The sequence below is a fragment of the Scyliorhinus canicula genome, chromosome 6 (genome assembly GCF_902713615.1).
Source record: "Scyliorhinus canicula chromosome 6, sScyCan1.1, whole genome shotgun sequence".
Lineage (NCBI taxonomy): Eukaryota > Metazoa > Chordata > Chondrichthyes > Carcharhiniformes > Scyliorhinidae > Scyliorhinus > Scyliorhinus canicula.
The window spans coordinates 50,840,058-50,861,015 of NC_052151.1; the positions used below are offsets into that span (position 1 = coordinate 50,840,058).

The window sequence follows — 20,958 nt, forward strand, 5'->3', positions numbered from 1 at the left end:
ATCGAGTATTGGTGAGAAGGCCCAAGCCGAACGAGCCGCCATGGGCGGTACTGGTGCGGTTTCACCGGTTCGTCGACCGAGAATGTGTGCTGAGGTGGGCCAAGAAGGAGAGGAGCAGCAGGTGGGAGAATGCAGAGGTCCGTATTTACCAGGACTGGAGTGCGGAGGTGGCGACAAAAAGGGCCGGTTATAACCGGTCGAAAGCAGTGCTGCACAAGAGAGGGGTGAAGTTTGGCCTGTTACAGCCGGAGTGCCTCTGGGACACTTATAAAGACTGCCAGTATTACTTTGACTCCCCGGAAGAGGCCTGGGCCTTTGTCCAGGCAGAGAAGCTGGACTCGGACTGAGGATTGAGGGGGGGTGGGGGACTGATGTACAGTGTTCGGAGGCTCTGTTCTCCCTTGCTCTTTTGTGTTGGTTTTTGATTTTGTTTTTCTTGTGAGAACCCGTGGGGAATGTTCTGCAGGCCCGTTGTGGCGCGGGCCTTTTTTTCCCGCGCTGGAGTCGGAATGGGAGGGGACTGTGCCGGTCGGGGGGAAGGGTGGTAGTGTTACACCGGGGGGGGGGGGGGGGGGGGGGGGGGGGGGGGGGGGGGGGGGGGGGGTCGTTGGGGTGGCGGGAGCAGCCGGGGTCAGCAGGAGTCAGCTGACTTACGGAAGTACAACGAGAGGGGCAACGCAGCTAGGGTGGGGGGGGGGGGGGTGGGGGTGTACAGGATTGCTGCTGGAAGGGCCGAAGGGGAACTAATGGTATTAGGAGGGGTCAGGGTGAGGATCTGCCACTGTGGGGAACGGGCCGTGCGGGGACTGCGGGCACGTGGTTGGCCGAGGAAGAGTTATGGCTGACCGGTGGAGAGGGAGTGCGAATAGCCCCCCCGATTCGGTTGGTCACATGGAATGTAAGGGGGCTGAATGGGCCGGTTAAGTGGGCCCGGGTGGTCGCACATTTGAAGGGGCTGGGGGCGGATGTGGCTATGCTCCAGGAGACGCTCCTTAGGGAGGCGGATCAGGTGAGGTTGAGAAAGGGGTAGGTTGGGCAAGTGTTCCATTCGGGGTTGGATGGGAGGAACCAGGGGGATGGCAATTTTGGTGGGGAAGGGTATGTCATTTGTGGCGTCGAGTGTGGTGGCGGATAGTTGTGGCAGAAACGTAATGGTGAGCGGTAGGCTCCAGGGGGAGCGGGTGGTGCTGGTTAATGTGTACGCCCCAAATTGGGACGTTGCATGCTTTATGCGGCGTGTGCTGGGCTGGATTCCAGACCTTGAGACTGGGGGTTTGATAATGGGAGGAGATTTCAATATAGTGCTGGACCCAGCACTGGATCGCTCCAGGTCCAGGACGGGTAAGAGGCCGGCGGCGGCCACAGTGCTGAGGGGGTTCATGGACCAGATGGGAGGGGTGGATCCTTGGAGGTTTATGAGGCCGGGGGTTAGGGTATTCTCGTTATTCTCTCATGTCCACAAGGCTTACTCCCGGTTTGACTTTTTTGTCTTTAGCAGGGCGTTGATTCCGAGGGTGGTAGGGGCGGAATATTTGGCAATAGCCATCTCAGATCACGCCCCGCATTGGGTGGATCTAGAGCTGGGGGAGGGGAGGGACCAACGCCCGATGTGGAGGTTAGAGGTGGGGCTGCTGTCAGACGAGGAGGTATGCGGGTGGGTCCAGAGGTGCATAGAGCGGTATTTCGAAACGAATGATAATGGGGAGGTGCAGGTGGGGGTGGTCTGGGAGGCGCTGAAGACGGTGGTTAGATGGGAGCTGATTTCCATCAGGGCACATAGGGAGAGGGGGAGAAAAGGGAGAGGTTGGTGGAAGAGTTGGTGAGGGTGGACAGGAGGTACGCGGAGCTCCCGGAAGAAGGGCTATTGAGGAAGCATCGTAGTCTCCAAGCGGAGTTTGATATATTGACCACCAGGAAAGCGGAGGCGCAGTGGAGGAGGGCGCAAGGGGCGGTATACGAATACGGGGAGAAGGCGAGTCGGATGCTGGCGCACCAGCTCCGGAAGCGGGAGGCAGCGAGGGAGATAGGGGAAATTAGGGATGGAGGAGGGAGTCTGGTGCGGAGTGCGAGGGGCATTAACGGAGTGTTTAGGACCTTCTATGAGGAGTTGTACCGGTCAGTGCCCCCAGTGGAGGAGGGAGGAATGGACCGCTTTTTGGGCGAGCTGGAGTTCCCGAGAGTGGAGGAGGAGCAGGTGGAGGGTCTGGGGGCGTCAGTTGAGCTGGAGGAGCTGGTTAATGCGATGGCGAGCATGCAGTCAGGGAAGGCACCGGGACCCGATGGGTTCCCGGTTGAATTTTATAAGAAGTTTTCAGACCTGCTGGGCCCGCTGCTAGTGAGGACATTGAATGAGGCAAGGGAGGGGGGGCTTTGACCCCGTCGATGTCCAGGGCGTTAATCTCATTGATTCTGAAGCGGGATAAGGACCCCCTTCAATGTGGATCATATAGGCTGATTTCGCTCCTCAATGTGGATGCTGGCCAAGATATTGTGAAGGGTTTTGTGAAGGGGAGGCAGTTGAACGTTAATGTGCGGAGGCTTCTCAATGTCATAATGATACCGGCGGTAGACGGGGAGGCGGCGATAGTGGCGTTGATGGATGCGGAGAAGGCCTTTGACAGGGTGGAGTGGAGATACCTTTGGGAGGTTTTGAAGAGGTTGGGGTTTGGTGAGGGATTTATTAGGTGGGTGAAACTGTTGTATGATGCCCCGGTGGCGAGTGTGTTGACGAATGGGAGGAGATCGGAGAACTTTCGGTTGTACCGGGGGACAAGGCAGAGGTGCCCCCTGTCTCCCATGCTGTTTGCATTGGCGATTGAACCCCTGGCCATGGTGCTGAGGGAGTCGAGGAACTGGAGGGGGGGGGGGGGTTAGCATCGGCTGTCGTACGCTGGGGGACCAGGAGAGAGAGATAGGGGAACTTCCGCTGAAAAGGGCAGAGATGAGTTTCAGATAGCCAGAAGCTGGAGGGCCCTGCATAGGCTCAACTTTACGAAGCTGGTGGAGCAGATGGAGGAGGAGTTTAGGAGGTGGGATGTGTTGCCACTCTCCCTAATGAGCAGGGTCCAGTCGGTCAAAATGACGGTGCTCCCGAGGTTTCTGTTCCTATTCCAGTGTCTACCCATCGTGATCCCCAAGGCTTTTTTCAGGAGGGTCAGTAGGAGTATTACAGGGTTTGTGTGAGCGCAGAAGTCCCCAAGGGTGAGGACGGTATTCCTGGAGCAGGATAGGGAAGTGGGTGGGTTGGCGCTGCCCAACCTGTGTGGGTACTACTGGGCTGCGAACGTGGCAATGATACGTGGGTGGGTGATGGAGGGGGAGGGGCGGCATTGAAGAGGTTGGAGGTGGCGTCCTGTGTGGGCACGAGCCTAGAGGCGCTGGTGACGGCGCCGTTGCCGCTCCCCCCAGCAAGGTCTTCTACGAGTCCGGTAGTGGTGGCTACCCTCAAAATCTGGGGGCAGTGGAGGCGGCATGGGGGGAGGTGAAGGCTTCAGTTTGGTCCCCGATACGGGGGAACTACCGGTTTGTACCAGGGAGGATGGACGGAGGGTTTTTGAGCTGGCACAGGGCAGGTATCAGGCGGATGGGGGACCTCTTTCTCGATGGGAAGTTTGTGGCCTTGGAGGAATTGGAGGGGAGGTGGGGGTCTCCCTCCAGGGAAGACCTTCAGGTATATGCAGATTAGGGCGTTTGTTAGGTGGCAGGTGGCGGAGTTTCCACTGCTGCCGCCAAGGGGGGTTCAGGACAGGGTGCTCTCGGGGGTGTGGGTTGGCGAGGGGAGGATCTCGGCAATCTACCAAGTAATGCAGGAGGGGGAGGAGGCCCTCGGTGGAAGAGCTGAAAGAGAAGTGGGAGGAGGAACTGGGAGAGGAGATCAATGAGGGGACGTGGGCGGATGCTCTGGGGAGGGTGAATTCCTCCTCCTCTTGCGCATGGCTTAGTTTAATCCAACTAAAGGTGCTGCACATGGTGCATATGACTGGGACAAGGCTGAGCCGGTTCTTTGGGGGAGAGGACAGGTGTTCGGGGAGCCCAGCAAACCACACCCACATGTTCTGGGCGTGTCCTGCGTTGGAGTGCTTTTGGAGGGGTGTTGCGGGGACCTTATCAAAGGTGGCTGGCTCCAGGGTGGAGCCGAGCAGGGGGCTCGCAATCTTTGAGGTAGCATCGGAGCCGGAAGTGCAGGACGTGAAAGAGGCCGGTACTCTGCGTCCCTGGTAGCCCGGCGCAGGATTCTTTAACAGTGGAAGGATGCGAAGCCCCCAAGCGCGGAATCATGGATCAACGACATGGCTGGGTTCATCAAACTGGAGAGGGTCAAGTTTGCCATAAAAGGGTCGGTGCAAAGGTTATTTCGGCAGTGGCAGCCGTTTCTAGACTTCCTGGTGGAGTATTAGGGGGTGGTCAACTTCAGCAACACGGGGGGGGGGGATGATGGGGGGGGGAATGGTGGGGGGGGGAATGGGGGAGATGATGGGGGGGGGGGATGGTGGGGGGGAATGGGTGGGTGGGGGGGGATGGGATGGATGGGGGGGGATGGATGGGTGGGGGGGTTACATGTTCGCTATGGGGGATGGGTGTGTGATTTCATGGTTTCATGCTCATTATTTTTGTTAATTTATTGCTTTTGTATAGGGGGGGGGGTTATTGTTTTGCTTTGTTTTGTTGGTTAAAATTTGAATAAATTAAAAAAAAAAGGCCAAGCTGAAGATTGCATCAGCTGGACCTGGAGACGCCCAAGGAGCAGAGATTCCCTACCTCCGCTTTCCTTAGTCTGTCACCTGTTTTCAGATGATCAATGATCGGACAGTAATTGTAAATCAACCGCTTGGATGAATATTTGCTCAATTAAATACCACATCACTTCTCTTTCAACAAACAATTTTTAAATTTGACTTTCCCTAGATTGTTTGTCTCCCATTCTTCTAATACTTTGCAAGCTGTTTACAATATAAAACAGTTGCCCAAATTTTTGCAACAGTTGAAACAATTTTAATAATCTTTATTAGTTTATAAGTAGGCGTACATTAACACTGCAATAAAGTTACTATGAAAATCTCCTAGTCGCCACACTCCGGCGCCTGTTTGGGTATACTGAGGGAGAATTCAGAATGTCCAATTCACCTAAGAAGCACGTCTTTCTGGACTTGTGGGAGATAAATGGAGCACCCGGAGGAAACTCTCGCCATGCACGGGGGGGGGGGGGGGGGGGGGTGCGTTCGGCACAGTATGAAATTAGGAAATCAAGTCCTGCACATATGGGCCGGGATTCTCCTCTACCCTGCGGGGCGGGTGGGGGGGGTCCCGGAGTAGCGCCAACCATTCCGGGGTCGGGCCTCCCCAAAGGTGCGGAATTCTCTGCACCTTTAGGGGCTAGGCCCGCGCCGGAATGGTTTCCACTCCGCCGATGGCGCCAAAACTGGTGCCAACGGTCTCTGGCGCTACGCCGCCCAGCGTCGGGGCTGACCAAAAGGCCTTCGCCGGTCCGTGCATGCGCCGGTGCGTCAGCGGCTGCTGACGTTACCACCGGCGCATGCGCGGTAGGGGGGCCGCCATGGTGGAGGCCGTGGCGGCGGAACAAAAAGAGTGCCCCCACGGCATTGGCCCGCCCGCCGATCAGTGGGCCCCGATCGCGGGCCAGGCCACCTTGGGGGCACCCCCTGGGGTCCGATCGCCCCTCCCACGGGGGCCCGCTCGCGCCGCCAATCCCGCCGGCACCAGAGGTGGTTTAAACCACGTCGACGGGAGAGGCCTGTCAGCGGCGGGACTTCGGCCCATCGCGGGCCGGAGAATCGCCGCGCGGGGTACGCCGATTGGCGGGGCGTGATTCCTACTCCCGCCGATTCCCGGGTGGCGGAGAATTCCGGCCACGGTGGGGGCGGGATTTATGCCGGCCCCGGGTGATTTCCCAATCCTGCGGGAGTCGGAGAATTCCACCCGTGGTGTTAGTTATAGGTCGCGTTGGAAGGTTTTTTTTGGACAGTCCTTCATACCATTGTGTTTATTTATCAAAAAGCCATGTGACAAGACACAAATTAATTTTGTGTCTAGCAAATTCCAATGTATACATTCCAGACCAATTTATCAAGACGAAGACCAAAGGTTTAGAAAAACTCAATTCTAGGTACCCATACACATTTTCATGCCTACTGTTTTGTTCAGAATAGAGAAACTGACTCTTGTGTAGAGTGAGATTAATTTGTTTTGGTTTGAAATATCACTTGTGTCATGGGGAGAGGGTGACATTGTGGTAATGTCACTGGATTAGTAATCCAGAGGCCCAAGCTAATGCTCTGGGGACATGGGTTAAAGTCCCACTATAGCAGCTTGTTTCCATGCCAATGCCTCTTCCAATCAGTCCTCTGTCCTCATGAAGTATGCACTTTATGTTGGGTATTTTTGCTAATGTCCTGATGGTGGGCAGTATGATAGCACAGTGGTTATAACTATTGCTCCACAGCTCCAGGGTCCCAGATTTGATTCCCGGCTTGGGTCACTGTCTATGTGGAGCCTGCACGTTCTCCCTGTCTCTGCGGGTGCTCCAGTTTCCTCCCACAGTCCAAACATGTGCAGGTTCGGTGGATTGGCCTGCATAATTGCCCTTCGTGTCCAAAATAGATTAGATGGGGTTACTAGGTTACAGGGATCGTGGAGCCCTGGGCTTAAGTAGGGTGCTCTTTCTAAGTGCCGGTGTAAATCCAGTGGGCTGAATGGCCTCCTTCTACACTGTAAATTCTAGGATCTATGAAGAACGTCGACATGTTGTACCAAACTGCCAGCAGCATTGTGGGCGTACCTTCAGCACATGGTCTGCAATAGTGCAAGAAAGTTACTCAAACTCTTTTTCCTAAAGATAATTAAGGATGGACAATAAATGCTGGATTGACCAGTGATGCCCAATTCCTGTGTATGGATAGACAATAGAGTGCCTTTGATGTAATTTAGTATCCCAAGAAGCTTCACAGGAGCATTATACAACAAAGTATGACACCAAGCTATGTCCAAAGATATTAGGTCAAGTGACCAGAAGCTTGGTCAAAGAGGTAGAGTTTAAGGAATGTCCCGAAGGAGGAAAACGAGGCAGGGAAGTGTCAAGAGGGAATTCCAAGATTTGGGGCTTTGATGACTGAGGCATTGTCACCAATGGTGGAGCAATCATAGTGGACATTAGGTACAGTTCAAAGAAATACTAGACTAATATCAGGATTGGGCAGGTTATTTTATGAGAAAAGACAGGTTAGGTTTGTATCCACTGGAATTTAAAAGTGTAAGGGGCAATTTGATTGAAAGATAATATCCTGAGGCATCTTGACAGGATGGATGTGGGGAGGCTGTTTCCACTTGTGCAGTAATCACAAATTGGAACTCACTGTTTAAAATAAGGGATCACACAGTTATGAGGAGAATCTTTTTTTTCTCAAAAGGGTAGTGCGTCTTTGGAACTCATTCTCAAAGCTTGGTGGAAGCCGAGTCTTTGAATATTTTTCAGGCAAGGATGGATAAATTCTTGATTTACATGGGGGTGGAAGGTTATCGGGGGAGGTGGGAATGTAGAATTGAGGTTACAAGCAGATCAGCGATGATCTAATTGAATCATGGAGTGGGTTTCAGGGTCCAAGTGGCCTTATTCTGCTCCTAATTCGTATGTAATTACAATTGAGAATTCACAAGAAGCCAGTGATAGAGGAGCACAGATAGCTCGGAGGGGTGTGCCACTGGAGGGGATTACAGTGGTGGAGACAGGTGTGGAGGGATTTGAAAACACGGATGAGAATTTTAAAGTCAAGAAAAAAACGCAGGGCAATAAGACTACTCAGCCCCTGGTGACGTATTTAGCATTTTGTGACTGTCAGTTCAGCAAGTTGAAATGGGCCCCATTGATCTTAAATCTCATTGCTAACAGTTTGCTGATGTTGCCAACTTTGAGATTGGGGGAACTGATGATGTATTGTGCGATACTATGTGCCAAGTATTTATTTACCAAAAAGCTATTGCCACATTAAGAATAATATTGCTGAATTGTCTTTTTTAAAAGAGCGCTCTAAAAATCTAATGTCTGACAAGCCAGGAAGAAAGGCGTCTAAAGGTTTGGAGTAAATTCAACATTATTAAACTCCGTCAAAAGGATTTCTTATGGTCACATTAAATTGGATGTCTTGTGACCCAGTGATTTTTGTCCGTTTTGTAAGTGTTCCAGTACTATAATTCTTTCCTTTCAGAAGATAAAGAGCTAATGCAGCAGTGCAGATTACTTACTGGACTTACACAAATGAACTGGGGCACAGTGATGATGTGCAGTCTGAAATGAGGTTTACTAGATTAATACCTCTTATAAGGAGAGGTTGGACATGCTGGGCTTGTTTCCACTGCTGTCTAGGAGAATTAGGGGTAACTTGATTGAAGTATGTAAATAGACGTGGTAAGGATGTTTCCTCTTCTGGGTGAGTCCAGAACTGGGGGCACTGTTTTAAAGGGTCGCTGTTTTAGGACAGAGATGAAGAGATTTTCTTTTCATTGAGGGTTGTGCGAATTTGGAACTGTCTAGCTCAGAAGGGTCACTGAATTTTTTTAAGGCAGAGTTAGATAGATTCTCGTTAGGCAAGGGAATCAAAGGTCATCAGGGGTAGTTGGGAATGTAGAACCCGTAACGCAAACAGATAAGCCAGGATCTTATTGAATGGCTGAAGAGGCTGAATGGCTGATGCATTTTCTTTTCGAGAAATATGTTCTGTTCGATTGGAAATTTCTAAAAATTGTGTCTCTCATAACTTCTGGGCGATAGACCGAAGTCAGATAGTATGAACCGTAGGTTTTTAATTGTGAATGAAACTCTATTTAATTTGTGGAATTGGTATTTTCACAGTAATTTTCTTCTGCTATGTTTTAGGACATTTGCCTGTTTTATCCAAAAGACATAGGAGCAGAATTAGGCCACTTGGCCCATCGAGTTTGCTCCGTCATTCAATCATGGCTGATATTTTCTCATCCCCATTTTCCTGCCTTTTCCCCATTACTGAATTCCTACTAATTCTTACAACCTAACTTATTGCTTGCGTTGTTTGTTTGAAATATAGAATCCAAAACAGACGGCAAAAGTCCATCTGGTCTGCTAAACCTGCGCTATCCTACATGGCAAAGTCTATGTATGCTATTTACTCATTCTTCCTTGTTAGGCAATTCTCCCGAAAGAGCATAGACAACTGCAGCAATTTGGAAATGCTGGGCAATTTCTTATGACCCCTAAAGGCAATCAAGTAAAGTTTCGGGAAACTCTATTAGCTGTCATCTTAAAATGTTAGCGTCGCGGCACAGAATGCTGATTGTACAATGGTAGGATTGTGGATGTATAAGAGCAGTGCAGATACTGTGGAGTGTGTTGTGGATGGAGGATATTGCAGAGATAGGGAGCGATGAGGCCAAAGAGTAATTTGTAAATGCAGATTAGAGTTTTAAAATCAATTTGTTACTTGACAGCGAGCCAATGTAAGTCAGTGAGCATACAGATGGTAGGGAATAGCGCTTGCTATGAATTAACACAAGGGCAGCAGAGTTTTGCATTGACTTCAAGGTTATGGAGGGTAGTATGTGCGAGAGCACCTAAGAATGTGTCGAAATAATTAAATCTGGAGTTAACAAAGGCAGGAATGAAGGTTTCAGCAGCACATGTGTTGAGACACTAGTGGGTGATATGAAGTCAGAAATAGACTGTCTTAGTGACGCCATGTATATGAGGTCAGAGGCTCATTTTCAGGTCAAATGTGATAGCAAGTTTGCAAACTTAATCTCAGACTGTTTCTAGTAATAGAAATGGAGTTGGTAGCTAGGGAATGGAGGTTGGAGCACGGACCAAAAACAATGGCTTCAATTTTCCCAATATTTTATTTATTATTTGATTTTTGCTCATCCAGTACTGCATCTACAAATATATAAAACACAAAAGAGTGGCTAAAGTAAATATTGGTTCTTTAGAGGATGAGAAGGGAGATTTAATAATGGGAGATGAGGAAATGGCTGAGGAACTGAACAGGTTTTTTGGGTCGGTCTTCACAGCGGAAGACACAAATAACATGCCAGTGACTGATGGAAATGAGGTTATGGCAAGTGAGGACCTTGAGATGATTGTTATCACTAAGGAGGTAGTGATGGGCAAGCTAATGGGGCTAGAGGTAGACAGGTCTCCTGGCCCTGATGGAATGCATCCCAGAGGGCTGAAAGATGGCCAGGGAAATTGCAAATGCACAAGTGATAATTTACCAAAATTCGCTAGACTCTGGGTGGTCCGGGTGGATTGGAAATTAGCAAACGTGACACCACTGTTTAAAAAAGGAGGTCGGCAGAAAGTGGGTAATTATAGGCCAGTTAGCTTAACTTTGGTAGTAGGGAAGATGCTGGAATCTTATCATCAAGGAAGAAATAGCGAGGCATCTGGATGGAAATTGTCCCATTGGGCAGACGCAACCGTTCTGGCAGCACGGATTCATAAAGGGCAGGTCGTGTCCAACTTATTCAGTGGAATTGTTTGAGGACATTACCAGTGCGGTAGATAACGGGGAGCCAATGAATGTGGTATATCTGAATTTCCAGAAAGCTTTTGACAAGGTGCCACACAAAAGATTGCTGCATAAGATAAAGATGCATGGCATAAAGGGTAAAGTAGTAGCATGGATAGAGGGTTGGTTAATTAAAGCAAAGAGTGGAGATTAATGGGTGTTTCTCTGGTTGGCAATCAGTAGCTAGTGGTGTCCCTCAGGGTTCAGTGTTGGGCCCACAATTGTTCACAATTTACAAAGATGATTTTGAATTGGGGAGCAAGTGCATTGTATCCAAGTTTGCAGATGACACGAAGATGAATGGTAAAGCAAAAAGTGCAGAGGATACCGGAAGTCTGCAGAGGGATTTGGATAGGGTAAGTGAATAAGCTAGGGTCTGGCAGATGGAATGCAATGTTGACAAATGTGAGGTTATCCATTTTGGTAGGAATAACAGCACAGGGATTATTATTTAAATGATAAACATGCCGCTGTGCAGAGAGACCTGGGTGTGCTACTGCATTAGTTGCAAAAAGTTGGTTTACAGGTGCAACAGGTGATTAAGAAGGCAAATGAAGTTTTGTCCTTCATTGCTAGAGGGATGGAGTTTAAGACTAGGGAGGTTATGTTGCAATTGTATAAGGTGTTAGTGAGGCCACACCAGGAGAATTGTGTTCAGTTTTGGTCTCCTTACCTGAGAAAGGACATACTGGCGCTGGAGGGTGTGCAGAGGAGATTCACTAGGTTAATCCCAGAGCTGAAGGGGTGGGATTACGAGGAGAGGTTGAGTAGACTGGGACTATACTCATTGGAATTTAGAAGGATGTGGTGGTGGTGGTGGTGGTGGTGGGGGGGGGGGGGGGGGGGGGGGATCTTACAGAAACGTATAAAATTATGAAGGGAATAGATAGGATAGATGTGGGAAGGTTTTTTCCACTGGCGGGTGTGAAAGCAGAACTAGGGGGCATAGCCTCCAAATAAGGGGAAGTAGATTTAGGACTGAGTTTAGGAGGAACTTCTTCACCCAAAGGGTTGTGAATCTATGGAATTCCTTGCCCAGTGAAGCAGTTGAGGCTCCTTCATTGAATGTTTTCTAAGATAAAGATAGTTAGTTTTTTGAAGAATAGAGGGATTAAGGGTTATGGTGTTCGGGCTGGAAAGTGGAGCTGAGTCCAAAAAAGATCAGCCATGATCTTATTGAATGGCAGAGCAGGCTCGAGGGGCCAGATGGCCTACTCCTGCTCCTAGTTCTTATGTTCTTAAAGGGAGGAAAGAGGTGAGAGAAACCTATTTAACATTGGATGTTGGTTGGAAATTATTTTGCAAGAAATGGTGTTTTAAGAAGGACTGGGAAGATAAGCAGGAGGCGATGGGGTGACATAATTTGTTCGTGAGGGATGAGATAATGGGCAGCAGAATAGCATCGTGGTTAGCACAGTTGCTACACAGCTCCAGGGTCCTAGGTTCGATTCCCGGCTTGGGTCACTGTCTGCGGAGTCTGCACGTTCTCCCCGTGTGTGCGTGGGTTTCCTCCGGGTGCTCCGGTTTCCTCCCACAGTCCAAAGATGTGCGGATTACGTGGATTGGCCATGCTAAATTCCCCTTAGTCCAAAAAGGTTAAGTGGGGGTTACTGGGTTACGGGGATAGGGTAAAGATGTGGGTTTGAGTAGGGTGCTCTTTGTAAAGGCCGGTGCAGACTCGATGGGCCGAATGGCCTCCTTCTGCACTGTAAATTCTATGATTCTATGATGCTAAAAATGACACAAATATCACTTTGGAAAGAAATAAAAGGGTGAAGGTTAGTTTTCGGGATAGAACCTATTATTAAGGATGTGGTAACAGTGTGCTTGGAACATAATTTATAAAGATTATTATTTATGAAAAGGAAAACATTTAACCGATCTTTTAGAGAGTTTTTGAATGTGCAACTAGCATCATAGATGTAATCATAGGTGTAATACATTAGAATTTTCAGAAGGTCTTCTATAAGGTTCCAAGTTCAGTATGTGGACAATGTCTGACTTGGGTGTCCGCAATCACAGTTTGAGCTGTTCCTCATGTTCTACCTGTGGCTTTCCCTCAAGCAACTGAGGGTTGTTTAGACACATTCCTAGTGACACCACAACCATTCACATCATGACAAATGAAACCGTTGAATTAATTGTTAGTCTTGATATTGGACTATAACTGCTTCCCCATCCAAATGAAGAAGAGGTTGCTTGCAGTCTTGGCTTTCACTCCTCTCAGGAAGGATGTTCTCCATCTTGAGGGCTTCCAGCCAATCAGACGGCTGACAGCTCTTCAGTATTGCGATCAGTCCCGATTAGCCACAATGGAGGAGGCATCAAGTGAAGATAAGTGGGTTCGAGGCTCGTTAATTAGTCAAGCCTCACCGAGGAGAGACGGAGGCTGATTGCAAGGGCCGGTCTTCTAGTGGCGCCAACCCTTTCTTATGGAAGGACACTTTGTGGATCAGGAGTGCCTGATCAGGAGTGACCTACATCTGCAATGCCCCAACCCTGCCGGGAGGCTGTAAGCTTTTACTGGGCAGTCACCCCAGGTGACAAAGTAACCATTCACCATTTGGAAAATGTCATTGGCAGTGGGATGAGGCCTTTAAATCATAGAATTTACAGTGCAGAAGGAGGCCATTCAGCCCATCGAGTCTGCACCAGCCCGTGGAAAGAGCATTCTACTTAAACCCACACCTCCATCCTATCCCAGTAACCCCACCTAACCTTTTTGGACACTAAGGGCAATTTTAGCGTGGCCAATCCACCTAACCTGCACATCTTTGGACGATGGGAGGAAACCGGGGTACCCGGAGGAAACCCACGCAGACACGGGGAGAACGTGCCGACTCCGTTCATTAGTTGGATGAGATGATAAACAGACCTCAAATATCCTCTCAGATGGATGTAAAAGATGGATGTAAAAGAACTTGATTGGCTGTAAAACACTTTGGAACATCCAGTGAATATGAAAGTTGTTAAATAAATGCATGTCTTTTATCTTTCTAACTATTTGGAGCTCTACTTAAACAAAGATCACATATTCTTTATATTTATGACTGTAACATCATCCTTTGTTATCTTAATTTTTTTGTGTATCGTTCCTGAATACTTATGAACTAGAATATTAAAAATCTATTTCTGATCTTGTTTGAGCCACGTTAATGAACATAAGTACATAAGAACGAGGAGCAGGAATAGGCAATTCAGCCCATCGAGCCCGCTCCGCCATTCATTACAATCATGGTTGATCTAATCTCAGCCTCAACTGCACTTCGTTCTCCACAACCCTTCAACCCATTACTAATTAAAAATCTGTCTAATCCCCTCAAATTTACTCGATGTCCCAGCATCCACCCGACCGCACTCTGGGGAAGTGAATTGCACAGATTCACGACCCTTTGAGAGAAGTACTTTCTCCACTCTAATAAAACATCTCTGTTTTAAATCTGCTACCCATTATCCTAAAGCTATAGCCTCTCGTTCTAGATTGCCTCAAGAGGAAGCATCCGCTCTACTTTGGCAATACCTTTTATCATCTTATATACCTCAATTAGATCCCCTCTCATTCTTCTGAACTTGAAAGAGTATCGGCCTAACCTACTCAATCTCTCTTTATAAGACAAAACCCTCATCTCTGGAAGCAATCTAGTGAACCTCCTCTGAATTGCCTAGAATGCAACTACATCCCTTCTCAATAAGAGGACCAAAATTACACAGTACTCCAGGTGCGGTCTCACCAATCCCTTGTACAGTTGCAGCAACACGTCCCTACTTTTATACTCCTTTAGCTATAAATGGCACAATTCCATTTGCCTTTCTTATTACCACAACTGCAACCACATCTTAACCTGGTAACATTGTATGTCTGCAGCTCACTGAATTTATTAGTCATACTATAGACATTGGTGTACTTCCAATTTAATGCTTCCTTTGTCACCTTTGCCAATCTTTCATTGAGAGAATATTTCATATTTTACTGTTGTTTATTTCTCTATTTTCTGCTCTCATTTCTACGTCTTTTTGCTATTTTCTCACTCGCAGCCAGACTAGTTCAAATCCTCATAACAGTACACTTTGCGCTCTCAGCGAGAACATTCCCTCTAATTTTTTCAGGTGCTTCTTCCTCCATTGGTCTCAATGGCCTGAGAATCCGAAAACCCTTCTCCTGTACTATTTGTGTGGAAAACTCTAACGAAACTCACGTCCATAAAACTCTGCAGAACTGACCTCTAAAAGACTATGATACTAAAAAGGTGAGATAGCAAATTGGTGAAAAATTGATTAAAGGCAGAGGAAAAATATATCTCTGAAGTGAAATGCAATAGATAGCCCATAACTTGGGTGGAGTGGCAATCAGAGTTGGATTGCCATCCCACTACAATTAATCTACTTTCCTGGAAATGAAGCGGCTCCTATCGCGCCTGACCTTCCAACTCTCTGGTTGCTGGAAAATAGTTAATCTGACTGCTTTGAGAAACCAGGGAGAAGGTAAATGTATAAAGTAAGTGGATAGAATTTATGGAAGTGTGGAGGGTGGTGTGGTGATGGTTGGGTTGTCAGTGGTGGGGGTAGCAGGAGATAGAGTAGTTGGGTGTGTGGGGCGGGGGTAATGGACAGGCTGGAGAGATAGCTGAAGGATCCTGTGGGAGAGAGGATGGGTGAATGGAGATGGTAAGACAGCAGGAACCATCCGAAGTTTGCGATTTATATTGTATTTTCCGATGGTCCCCATTGCAGGGCAATTACCCAACAGATGTCTGAGCTTCCCGGAATTCCCATTGACGAGCAGTGGGAAGAGAGAATTCCGCTGCCAGTGAATAGCACGCCGTCACAAAATACGTGGCTGGGGGACCGGAGAAGCCAGTCCAGAATATTTGTGTATATATATGACTTCTAGTCCTCACTAACAAGATTAATCATTAATTTTCCTCTGCATTGCCTAGCAGGCCACTTAGTTGGACCAAGCTCCCTAGTTGCCCAGGAAGACCCACCATCACATGGTGGATCTCATTGGATCCAGGGATTGGCAATAAACTCCTCCCTTGCTAACCATACCTGTCCCGCTTGAATGTCTGAAGATTCTTTTTTAATTCTCTGCATGGAACAGTGCCAGAATCTTTTAGAAGTCCAGATATTTTGCAAAGTAAAGCTTTCCATTGTGCCCTGAGGTTGTGACTTTGTCATAGAAGCCCAGGAAATTGTTCAGAATTGTTTGGAATCTTCCTCTTTTAAACACAGATCTACTGATCAGTGAAATACTTTTATTTATTCAACAAAGTATTGCATCAGTGTAAATATATTTCTATTTATAACAATAAAGAATGTATACTTTATTGTTATTTTGCCTAATTGTATGCTTGACATAAAATGTAGTTCGAGACCAGTGTAACTAGCACAGACATCTCATGAATTTGACTGCAATTGTTGCTGGGAAACCTGCCAAAGAGCAACTGGAATATTTTCCATGCCTGATGAATTATCCTTGTAATTACTAAATATAGTAATTAATCTACATTATATCATTGATGGAATTAATTCATGCTTAAATTAATACAGATGACCGAGGTTTGTTCTCTGATTTACAGAGGTATTGATTAAACTGTGATCATATTCTACAAGCTGGCAGATAGCTGTATTTAGCAGGGCTCAATTCTGAAAAGTTACATCTGGTTTGTTTTTATGAGCAAAAGCTAATGAGGCTTTCTTTTAGTCCAGACACTGGGTTCCACACAGAAATAGCTGACTTAAGGGGAAGCAATATTCAAAGTATCCCCTATCGGAAAAATAGGTGATGAAAATATTTTCCCCAGCCTACATTGGTTGTCTCAAATGCTCTTATTGCATCTAATGCAGCACGGTAGCACAAGTGGATAGCACTGTGACTTCACAGCGCCACGGTCCCAGGTTTGATTCCTTGCTGGGTCACTGTCTGTGCGGAGGCTGCACGTTCTCCTCGTGTCTGCATCAGTTTCCTCCGGGTGCTCCGGTTTCCTCCCACACTCCAAAGATGTGCAAGTTAGGTGGATTGGCCATGATAAATTGCCCTTAGTGTCCAAAAAGGTTAGGAGGGGTTATTGGGATAGGGTGGAAGTGAGGGCTTAAGTGGGTTGGGTGCAGACACGATGGGCCGAATGGCCGCCTTCTGCACTGTATGTTCTAATGTAGCTCAAACATAAATTAGCTTTAAAAAGCCTCTGTTTGTTATCCACTCTGCTTTTCTATCTTTGTTCTTCTGTTACTGTTCTGGTACCTATGTTCTCTCATAGAACATACAGTGCAGAGGAGGCCATTCGGCCCATCAAGTCTGCACTAACCCACTTTAGCCCTCACTTCCACCCTGTCCCAATAACCCCTGCTCACTTTTTTTTTAATAAACAATTTTATTGAGGTAGTTTTTGGCTTTGTAAACAGTTACAGACATCAACAGAAAGAAAGCAAAAAAGGCAGAAATGGGCAAACATCCATGTACTTTCAATACTTCAATCGTAACATACTGCACAAGCCCGCTCCTCTCCCATCGGTACTACCCACCATTTTATCCCTCCTACTCTACTCTACTCTACACCCCCCCCTCCCCCAACCCCCTGCTGACGCTCACTCTCCCGCAAAGAAGTCAACAAATGGTTGCCACCTCCGGGCGAACCCCTGTACAGATCCCCTCAAGGCGAACTTAATTTTTTCCATACCCAGGAAATTCGACATGTCCGCAAGCCACAACTCAGTCTTCGGGGGCTTTGAGTCCCTCCATGCCAATAGTATTCATCGCCGGGCTATCAGGGAAGCAAAGGCCAAAACATCGGCCTCTTTCTCCCCCTGGACTCCCGGGTCTTCCGAAACCCCAAAAATTGCCACCCCTGGACCCATCGCCACCCTTGTTTTTAGCACCCGGGACATGACGCCCGCAAATCCCTCCCAGTACCCCCTAAGCTTAGGGCATGCCCAAAACATGTGAACGTGGTTCGCTGGTCCTCCCGCGCACTTAGCGCATTTGTCCTCTATCCCAAAGAATTTGCTCATCCGAGCCACCGTCATATGGGCCCGGTGAACGACCTTAAATTGAATCAGCCCGAGCCTGGCACATGTCGCGGTCGAATTTACCCTACTCAGGGCCTCTGCCAACAGCCCGTCCTCCATTTCCCCGCCTAGCTCCTCCTCTCATTTAAGTTTCACTTCCTCCGTCTGGGACCCTTCCTCCCTCATGAGCACCTTATAAATACCCAAGACTCTACCCTCCCCTTCTTCCCCCCTAGAGACTATTCTGTCTAGGATCTCCATTGGCGGGAGGCGTGGGAAAGATGGGACCTGTCTACGAACAAAGTCCCGCAACTGTAGGTACCTAAAATCATTTCTCCTTACCAACCCAAATTTCTCCTCCAAACTCCTCAAACTCGCAAAGCTCCCTTCCAGGAACATATCGCCCACCCTTCCCACCCCTCCTCACTTTTTTGGTCACTAAGGGCAATTTATCATGGCCAATCCACCTAACCTGCACGTCTTTGGACTGTGGGAGGAAACAGGAGCACCCGGAGGAAACCCACGCAGACGCAGACATGAATGATGGTAGACAATTAAACAACTCACTGAAGGAGGAGACTCCACAAATATCCCCATCCTCAAAGAATTATGGAGCCCAGAACATTGTACAAAATATAAGGCTGAAGCATTTACAATGATTTCCAGTCTGAAGTGCCGAGAGGATGAACCACCTCGGCCTCCTCTGGAGTCCCCAGCATTACAGATGCCAGTCTTCAGCCAACTTGCTTTATTCCACCGGATTTGAAGAAATGGCCAAAGGCACTGGATGCAGCAACGGCAATGGTCCTGACAATCCTACAATAGTACTGAAGATTTGAGCTGCAGAACTTGTTAACCCTCCAGTACAGCTACAACACCGGCATCTACCCGGCAATGAGGAAAATTGCCAGGTACATCCTGTATACAAAAAGCAGGGCAAATCAAAGCCTGCCAATTACTGCTCCATTAAGTCTACTCTTGATCATCAGTATAGTGATTGAAAGGATCAACAAGAGTGCTATCAGGTAACATTTGTTCAGCAATATGCTGCTAACTGATGCTCAATTTGGGTTCCGCCAGGGTCACTCCGCTCCTGACCTCATTACAACCATGTTTCAAACCTGGACAAAAGAGCTAAATTCCAGCAGTGAGATAAGAATAACTGCCCTTGACGTCAGGGCAGAATTTGATCGAGTGTTGCATCATGGAACCTGTGCAAAACCGGAGTCGATGGGAATCAGGAAACCCCCTCCGCTGGAAGACGGTTGTGGTGGTTGGAAGTCAATCGGTGGCATACTGTTTAACAATGCTGCCTCACAGTGCTATGGACCCAGGTGCAATTCAAGCCTTGGGTCATTGTCTGCGTGGAGTTTGCGCACTCTCCCCATGTCTGCGTAGGTTTCCTCTGGGGTCTCTGGTTTTATCCACATCCAAAGATGTGCTATGCTAAATTATCCCTTTGTGCAGGTTCGGTTCTGGGATAGACTGGGGTGGGTGGGGCAGTGGATCTGGGTAGTAGAACGCTCATTTGAAGGGCTGGGTGGCCGCCTTCTGCACTGTCGGGATATAATGATAATCTCAGTCCAGGACATAACTGCAACAGTTCCTCAGGGTAGTGTCTTTGGCTGAATCATTTCAGCTGCTTCATCAGGTACCTTCCTTTAATCATGGTTAGAAGGGGGGATGTTTGCTCATGATTGCATAATGTTCAACGCCATTCATGACTCCCCAGATGCAATATCCAGGTTTGTGCTGGAAAGGAGAAAGTAACATTCATGCCAAGAGAGAATATAACTATTGCCCTTTGTCATTCTATGGCATTATCATCGCTGAATCCCCCACTATCAATATCTTGGGGTTCATCATTGACCAGAAATTGAACTGGATTAGCCCTATAAATACTGAGGATACAAGAGCAGATCAGAGGTGTGTAACTCCCCTCCTGACTCCTCAAAGCCTGTCCACCATGTACAAGGCACCAAGTCAGGAGTGTGATGGAATACTTTCAACATGCCTTTGTGAGTGCAGCTCTAACAACACTCAAAGCAGCTCAACAGGACAAAGCAGCCCATTTGATTGGCACCTCTTCCACAAACAATTATTCCCTCCACCACTGATGCACAGTAGCAGCAGCATGTGCCATCTACAAGATGCACTGCAGGAACTCACCAAGGCTCCTTCGGCAACACCTTCCAAACCCACAAGCTCTACTTTCTAGAAGAACGAGGGCAGCAGACAAATGGGAACACTGCCACTTGGAAATTTCCCTTCTAGCCACTCAGCATCCTCACTTGGAAATATATTGCCCGCTCCTTCACTGTCGCTGGTTCAACATCCTGGAACTTCCTCCTCAACAACACTGTGAGTGTACCTGCACCACATGGACTGCAGCGGATCAAGAACTCAGCTCATCACCACATTCTCGAGGGCAATTGGGGATGGACAATAAATACTGGCCTAGCCAGTGATGCCCACATCCCATAAATACATTTTTAAAAACCCACCCACTGCAGTTATTAATCGAGTAAACTTTCTCCAAACTGCTTCTAATTATAAGAAAAAGTTTTCAGTCTCTGTTATGTGTTGAGAAATTTGATTGCCCGTGTGTCCTACTTCCACAGGATAGTCAAACTGTAATATATTTTTATGGTCTTCAAAATAAGTGCAGTTAACATTTTTGAACTTGATTTATATCTGTAATTGAAGCACAAATTGATTAGTTGTGGTTGATGTTGTTAATGCATTACTGGCTTTGTGGATGATGTTAAAAGACACTTCTCTCTGATAAGTAAATCAACTTTTCTGACCACTCAGGCAATGATGTACGTGAGCTCTTCAACCCTGAAAGTTTTCAACAATTTTAATTCTCTTCAGTGGGATTTGACAGGACTCTTTGGCCAGGTTACTCTTTACACAAGTAGATACATACTAATTAGGAACAGGAGTAGGCCACATGGCCCTTCGAGCCTTCTCCGCCATTTGATAAGTTCATGGCTGACCTGATTGTAACCTCAACCCCACATTTTTGCCTACCCCAAACAACCGTTCAACTGTCAATTGTATTTTTTTTCCACTTGTGGGCATTGCCTTCTAGACCAGCATTTATTCCCCATCCCAAGTTGCCCTTGAGAAGGTGATGGTGGTGAGTTGCCTTTTTGTCCCTGAAATGTAGATACACCCAAAGTGCTGTTAGGAAGGGAATTCCAAGATTTTGACCTAGCAACAGTGAAGGAATGGTGATATAGTTCCAAGTCAGGATGGTGAGTGACTTGTAGGGTAACCTCTTTACGTCCCAGGTTTCTGCTGTTCTTGATCTTCTAGATGGTAGTTAAAAGGTGCTGTCTAAGGAACCTTGATGAGTTCCTGTAACGTATCTTGTATATGGTACACACAGCTGCCA

General features: G+C 47.7%; 1 protein-coding gene across 4 annotated transcripts in view; it reads left to right on the forward strand.

Annotated features, from left to right (window-relative positions):
• Positions 1-20,958, forward strand: part of ascc3 (activating signal cointegrator 1 complex subunit 3) — a 661,661-nt gene that overhangs the window by 147,703 nt on the left and 493,000 nt on the right. The window lies entirely within an intron of this gene.